The following is an 8,130-nucleotide window of genomic DNA, read 5'->3' on the forward strand; positions in this document are numbered from 1 at the left end:
TGGATTTGTATTAATATTATTGGTTTTTATTTAAGTTATTTTTATGAAATACATGGAGTAAATGCAAAGTAAAATGTTATAACCGATAAAGTTAATTGTAAACTAATGGGTCCAATACCATGGAAATGGCTTATTAGTTTTATGGTTGAATAAGAATTTTATTATAAGTTTAATGTATTGAGTATTTTTTTCCTGCATTTTAAGCAAACAAAATTTGCGTATTAATTTTCTTTTACTAATTTTAGTGACAGAAATTCAATTGGTAAACGGTCCCATTGGAAATCCATTGGTAAAATTGTGAAACGAGGTCAACATGTGTTCCGTCGGCAATGTGTCGGTAAAGTTTACCCATGAACAAAATATGACGCCGGAAATCCGTTGGTAAAGGCCATTCAGCGGATTCTTCTGTCAGGACATCATGATTTTCTAGTAGTCATTTCTTATATCACTTTTCATGGATCAACGTTTAGAATTGCTACATATACCAGTGAATAAGCGTATAATTAGTGTAAAAAACCATATTCCTTTGCCATGAATTTGACGTTAATATGCACCGAAATACACACAATTAGTATGTTTGATCTGCTAAATATAACGGCAGCTTAAGTTATTAATAATTATATCGTTCTCGATCATACAAATGAAACAGATTTTTTTTCAGGCAAACATTCATTGCATTATGGGATTTAGTTGTCGTGATTGGAAGAATTACTCACAAAACCATGATTAAAACTTCCCATGATAAACGAGACAGAAAATCTAAAAGTAACATCAAACACAATATAAACTCAACCGGTAAATTTTATTTCATAACACCTATAGGCTATAGATCAAATATATATGTTACATGCATTTATTTAGAACCATGTAAAATTACGTAAAGATAACCGGTGCAACCCTTACATATCACTCGGTGTGTTACATTCACCCAGAAACTCCAACTTCTTCATGGTTATTTTGTTAGCTAACCGATGATCATCTTGGAGATAAAAAAAAAACGAAGGCACACGATAAAATCTTACAATAAAGGCCTACAGATATTGATCGGCATCATATGCATATACCGGTTGTTACTAAGATTGCTTTAGTAGTTCCACAGATTTCCTCCACCGGAATAATATGTTCCATCATCTGGCGGATCAGAATCGATCCTCGGTGGACTAAGGAGCATTCCCTCCGCCATATCTGACAACAGACTTGGCATGCCAACCACTGCTTCATCATCCACATACATACCAGGTCCAGCTGGAGGAGCTGTATTTGTACCACCCACCGTCATGCTTCCGCCACCAAACTCATAAGCCGGTGATCGAGCGGCAGCTGCTCTTGCAGCTGCGGCACGGATGTCATCGGCAGTAGGACACTCGGGAAGCGTATTTTCGAGAATAGATTCTGGAAAGTTTAGGACTGCATACTTACCTTTGATTGCCAACGCAGCCACGTCGTAAGCAGCAGCAGCCATCTCTGGTGTCGGATACGAACCAAGCCATATGCGACTGGACTTGTTTTCACGAATTTCAGAAACCCATTTCCCAGCTCGCAATCGGATTCCATGGTAAACTGGGGAGGAGCCACCTGCTGCTGCGGTGGATTGAGAAGCTGTATGATCATTTTGGAGTAGCTGAAAAGCTGAGGAATTGCGGCGCCGGTTAGCCATGCAATCTTATGGGTGGATGTTTGGGTAGTTATAGACAAATGGATTATGTTGGTGGTCCATCGTTATGTCTCTTGTGGGGAGCTCGTGGGTCCTTGTTAACTTAAGACATTCAGGAGCGTGGCTAGTTCGCGGATGCTCTTTTATAGAAAAGACGAAACTTTCCCGAAAAAGAAAGTTACCAAAAAATTACAGAACAGACCCTTTATTTATCTAAGTGGTACAAGAAGACACCCTTCAATGAAAAAGGCTGCTTAATCATTGGATGAAAAAACAAAAACATAGAATGGAGACGGATCAATCCTATGAAAATCACATTGGAGCCGAAGTTGATGGATTATCCCAAAAAAAATCGATGGAAGTAAAACCATATACCTCTAGTTCTCAACCGATGATGAAATTAAAGTTCTTCATGGATAGTATATTAACCAAAAGTGGGAATTAATTGGTGATAATGATAAGGCCAAATTCCAATAGTATATATAAATAAACTCTAAATTCTCTAAAAACCACTATACTCTACCAATTTACTCATTTTAAGTGATCAATGAAACTATTTTTATAACTTTACCACTAAAACTTTCATTTTTCTTTTTTTAAAACCTATTTAACTAAAAAAATCCTTTGATTAATTTTTGCAATTTAATACCGAAGAAAACACAAACAAGTTAAATAAGAAACTTGAAAATTATAAATTAGAAAAAAAAAAAAATTATTAAACTGCAATGGTATATATAAAAATTGGTCTAACAATAATTTAGTAATACTTGTAAAAAAGACTTGCTACATCAAGAGTTTTGATTTTAGACTGTGTATTCAACTTGCCTTCACTATCAAAAACCAATTGATAGAATACATTATATAAGCTTACTTCTCGGCTTGCTAATTGGCTTCCAACTTTGATAAAATTAACACATATTTTTTTCCTTTTTTTTTGGAATCCATATTTGTACTGGTATAAATTTAGCGTTTACAATTATATATATAATTATATACATGGAACCCATATATTATATTTTTTTTGGAATCCATATTTTTACTGATATAAACTTTGTTATTAGTAACGTACTAATAACAAAAGTTTTTATACCAATTAAAACTGGTACAATAACTGTTTGAAAAAAAACGATACATTACCATGTTCACCACCGCTACTTCCAAAAGTAAATTTTGCTTTCTTTCAACTTTTGACATATATCTCAAATGAAGGGGGATGTGATAGCTTTATCTAATTTGAGGGATTAAAATAAAATATAACTCTAAAATAAAGTATGATTACAATACAATATAGTAATGTTCGAAAAAACACATGGCTCAAATCCACCCGTTTGTCACATGGCTCAAATCCACCCGTTTGTCACGCGTTCTACAAATACAATTTATTTCATAATTGTCACATGTCTTTCTTGAAAAGTCATTTAATTTATTTTATTTTTATAGTAAGCAGTATAAATATATAAAACCAAAATGGGTTTCGCTAAAAAGATACTATATTTTTTCATTTAGACATCTTATTAGATTTTTAAGGTTTTTTTATTAGTCGAATTTGCATTGTTTTTTGAAAAAATAATTATAAATAGTTTATTATAGGTTAACTTTTAATAAAAGTCTTCATATGTTGTCTAAGAAGTGTTAATTTAGCAATACCCAACCAAAATCCAACAGTAATCGGACGAGAGTAAAAAATTAAAGAATTAAGAAATAAAAGCCAAAACGCAACCCCAACTTATACATAAATGACTGGAACGAGGAAAAAAAGAGAAGAGGGAACTCCTCCAATTCAGAAAAGGAAAAAAATACATTGTAGTACTACGATGTTTTTTACATTTGTCCATTCAGTCCCTTATGTTATTTCCGTGCTTTTAAGGAACCACCAATTGGACAAGTTAACTTTTTAGTCTTATTTATTTGTTTTAGCCGGTTTGAATGACACATATCTCTTTCACTCACACACACACACACTTACACTTACATTTACACTTACACTGGGAGAGCTCCATCCAAGCACTACACTTAAAGATCTTAAAAATTATGTAGGTTCTTGGTAACTTATGAGAGAGATAGTCTAAAGATTCAATTTTCATATATTTCTTCTTGCTTCACCAAAAATGGGTCATAATATCTTAGTTTCCACATACGAAGGACCTTACTATTACAACTGGCAACCAGGGCCGGCCCAAGCCCAGGGCGAGCTGGGCTAAGGCCCAAGGCAACAAAATTTGATGGGACATCAAATTTGATATGGTTGTTATGTGTATCCATATGGACCAAAGCTTTTAATCCAACAACTAAAACATAAGTATCTAGTCCATATGAAAAAGGGCAGCAAAGTCTCCTACACCTAAGCAGCATTTGGCAGCAATTGAATATCGATTTTGGCAATTGACACGCACGATGCACCTTTTCGACTCCTCGTTCTCCCAAGCAACATCGACATGTCTAATAACTGAAGATGAGAAGAAGATGCATCCGAGGTTATGATTGAATCGATCCTCTTATTCTTCTTTATGAACCGTTGATCTCAACTTTTAATAAACTTATAGTTCCCTTAATTTCTTTCTAACTGTGATTTTGATTGTGAATTTATGATTGAAACGGTCCTCCTAATCATCTATTCTCCTTTAATCTCATTGTTTTCTCTTAAAGACTTTCAAATATCATTGTTTTTGCATAAAGTGAACTTTTAAAGTTTCAAAGGGCTATGGTAAAGTTTCAAAGGATATAGAGTATAATTCGAAATCCTGATCATATAACTAAGTGGATGACTTGATCTGAATTGTTTATGTGTACATTATGTTACTCTGTAGGGTTAGTAGGGATTTCAAATAGATGGTAATTTATGGAAGTAATATGCACTACTAGAAAAACAGCCTTTCACAACGTGCAATGCGTGTCGTACAACGCTCAGACGACGCGCAAATGCGTGTCAAGGAAGGCCCTATCATAACGAGAGACGACACACTTTTGCGCGTCGTCTATTTACGGCGCTTAGTTATGACACACAATGCGTATCAAGAAAGGCCTTGTCATAAAGGAAGATGACACACATTGCGTGTAGTAACCTTATGACGCGCATGTTTATGACACGCAATGCGTATCAAGGAAGCCCCTGTCATAAATGAAGATGACACACATTTGCGTGTCATAAACTTTAGTAACCATTTTCGATATGCATTTACGACGCGTCTTTACGATACTCATTTACGCATAATACAAAAATATGTAAACAAACATATACCAAAACAATCAATTTCATCTAATAATATCATGCCAAAAAAATTGTAATACATTGATATTAAGGGGATCTAATTGTACATTGTTATTAAGTGGTTTTCCTTAACTATATAACCTAATACTACATTGCTATTAAGGGACACCTTCTGCAATGTAATGCTACACAAATTAAGAAGATATACACAAAGATTATAAACATCAAATTCCAACTAAGTAGAATTGCAACTTGCCTTTCATAATTCTTTAAGAGTAAGAAACCCCTACTCCGATAATTCTTGTGAATTGATCAAATAAAAGTTAAAAAATTAATATGCTAATATAATTATTAGAAGAATCAAACATGGAATGTTAGTTGTAAAAGACGAAATTACCCTTTTCTCCATCCAAAGAATGTAGGACCGCACTTGAGATATGATATTTGATCCATGTGGTGTTCTGGGTTCCATTAAAATATAATGTATTTATAAAGTTTAATATCCAACCATTAAATGTAAGCTTGAAGCCTTATAATAAGAAGACAAAAGGGATCAACACGATAAAAGAGATGATGGTCCACTAGTTTGATTTTTTAGATTTTGGGTCCCGAAAGCATGACAAAACAACATTTTAATGACCAAAATATTCAAAATAAAACTGTTGGACCATACTTGTAAGAAACAGCAAACCAAAGGGACAAAAAAATAGTACTTTTTGGAGAGATTTGTTCTTAGCAATGAAGAACTCATCATGAGGATCATCAATAACTCCTTCATACACCCATTTGCATTTAGACAATATATGGACAATATTGAGTTTTGGAAAATTGCAGAAAATAGCAACATACTTTCTATATTGGTAAAGGGGTAAAATAGTACCTTTTAGAGTATATAATTGGTCATTGTGACTTTATATATACCTTTCAAGTATGCCAAGATAAGCGGAATTTACATATTCTATCATCTTCTCAAGCAATGATCTCACCAAACAGTTAGCAACCATTATATTGGCCTGTTTAAATTTAAAATATATAAATAAATAAATAAATAACATATAAAATATTTTAGATTAGTTTATTGACATACATACCTGACTTGTAGAAGGTTAAGAACTGTTGAACCCACAAAATTACTTGTTGATGCCTTTCTTATTAATGACATACCTTACGAAGAATAGATGCAGATTCCAAAAGATGTTGGACAGTATAGTCCTTACAACTTAAAATTTGAAACATAAATCTTTTGAATGCCATGAATGGTTCTAACAAGCTCATATGTAACTGTGCACGATTTAGAATGTAGCTCCATTCCGTATTCAACCATGACAGCTACATAAAATAATTCAACACATTAGCAATTGACAACTAATACTAATAAGAACAAGTACCAATATGAGCAATTTGCAAGTAGCACCCGGTCCAGGTTGGGGATCAAAGGTACAGATAATAATTTGTGTGCCTCGTTGTCATTATCTTTCTTCCCATCCAACCATGACCATCGCAAATCCTATGCCAGTCCAAGATGACAGAAAATCTGCCAAAAAGCATACACAGTACTCTCTAAATTAAATCGTGTGAGAATATTAATTTTTATCATAATGGAAATCTCCAGAGTTTATCCAAATACAAAGATAACATTAAGCATTGTGAACTACGCACTTGGATCTTACAAATAGTGGAGTAAATATATTCCATGCTCTCCTCACTTGCATGCTAGATAGAGAACAGAAGCTCCTGAGTGCAACCAATTTGCTATAAAGATTTGATCAGCCCTTTGTGTGGTTTTCTTTGTTTCATTTCATATTCTGGTTTGGAGGAAGATGAAGGTAAGGATGGATCATGGGAACTATTATTACCCATCTCAATTGATGCCTCAGATCGTACTTGTAGGTCATAGTACTCAAGAGCTTTACTCTAGTTGCCCTCATGCTGAAAGGTGATTATTTGTGATGTCAGCTTGTGAGACTGGATGATCCGATATATCTCAATTAGTTTTGCACTGTTTGTAGATTGGAAACAAACATAATGAATAAGCTTCTGCTATATTTAATATAAAAATAAAACAATTGATGATACTGATGCAATAATATAGATACTTTGCTCTTGGAACATAACAAAAAATTTCCATTAAATTACTTGCTTATGTGAACAACCTCATCAACGAATCTATTGTATCTAACAAGTCTGAACAAGGTAACTCCCTTCTAGTATACACAACATCCTACAACACGAATTTTTCCTTTAAATTGCTTGCTTACCAAACTCTCCCTTATTTTGTCATTAAGACATTTATTTGACCAAGAAAGATACCTTGAGGTTGACTATAAAATGTTGAATCATTTAACAGAAAATTGAGTGTTGGCAGATGCAGAAACTGCTATGGGTGTGATAACCAGTCAAGAATTTGAAATTTACACAAAATTAGTTAACCTAATCTAGTAATAATAATTAATAACCAAAACCCAAAGTCTACAAAACTACCTGATTCTGGAGAACAAGAGGCAACTCATTAGGATCTTTTCCAAATAGCTTGAATACAATTTGGTCTGTACGAATCTGAAAAAAAAACTCTTAATGAAGATATAAATAAAACATGGTCAAGAGGCAACTCATTAGGGATTGGACAAGCTTTTAGGGTTCTTTTCAATGTTGGGGTTGATGAGGGTATTCACGCCTTTTACACAAACAATTAAAAAAATAAATTCTATACTTGTGATTCCCTACTGGAACTAGATGGTGACTATGTTCGGGTGCATACTTGTTAGAAAAAGTAACCGCCTGAGAGTTCAAAACCAACAAGATTTAGGTTGTTAAAAGTCAAAAACATATTATAAAAAATAAACTAAAAATAGAATAGAAAAAGAAAAACTAACCTCTACCATTGCTTGGTGATTTCTTGATTAAAATAACATCACACCATCATTTTACATAAATAATACTAGTGATTAATAGGAGTAACCGGATATTTGAAAAAGCAACCTGAGAAAGCAGATCTGCAGCTATGTGAACTGGACTAGTATATTTGTCATCAATCACAAGAACTTTAGATAGCCCTGCAGGCATGTCAATGGATACCATAGCCTCACTGTTCTGTCAAGTGTCAATATACAAAAATAGTTAGGTTTTTTATATAAAATTTGTTAAAATTTTGTTTTTTTATCACAAATGGGATCACATACTTGGAGAATCATTTTTGTAGCTGTCACATACTGATTTCTAGGGCCATAAATCTTCTCGACCTTAGGACACGATGTTGTCCCCCATGCCA

At 33.6% G+C, this 8,130-nt stretch overlaps 1 pseudogene; it reads right to left on the reverse strand.

Moving 5' to 3' along the window:
- Positions 1–783: 783 nt before the first annotated feature.
- On the reverse strand, positions 784–1,714 carry LOC145090857 (ethylene-responsive transcription factor ERF026 pseudogene; annotated as a pseudogene).
- Positions 1,715–8,130: the final 6,416 nt, after the last annotated feature.

Source organism: Lactuca serriola, chromosome 2, assembly GCF_051521515.1.
Source record: "Lactuca serriola cultivar US96UC23 chromosome 2, Lser_US96UC23_V15, whole genome shotgun sequence".
In the NCBI taxonomy this organism is placed as follows: Eukaryota; Viridiplantae; Streptophyta; class Magnoliopsida; order Asterales; family Asteraceae; genus Lactuca; species Lactuca serriola.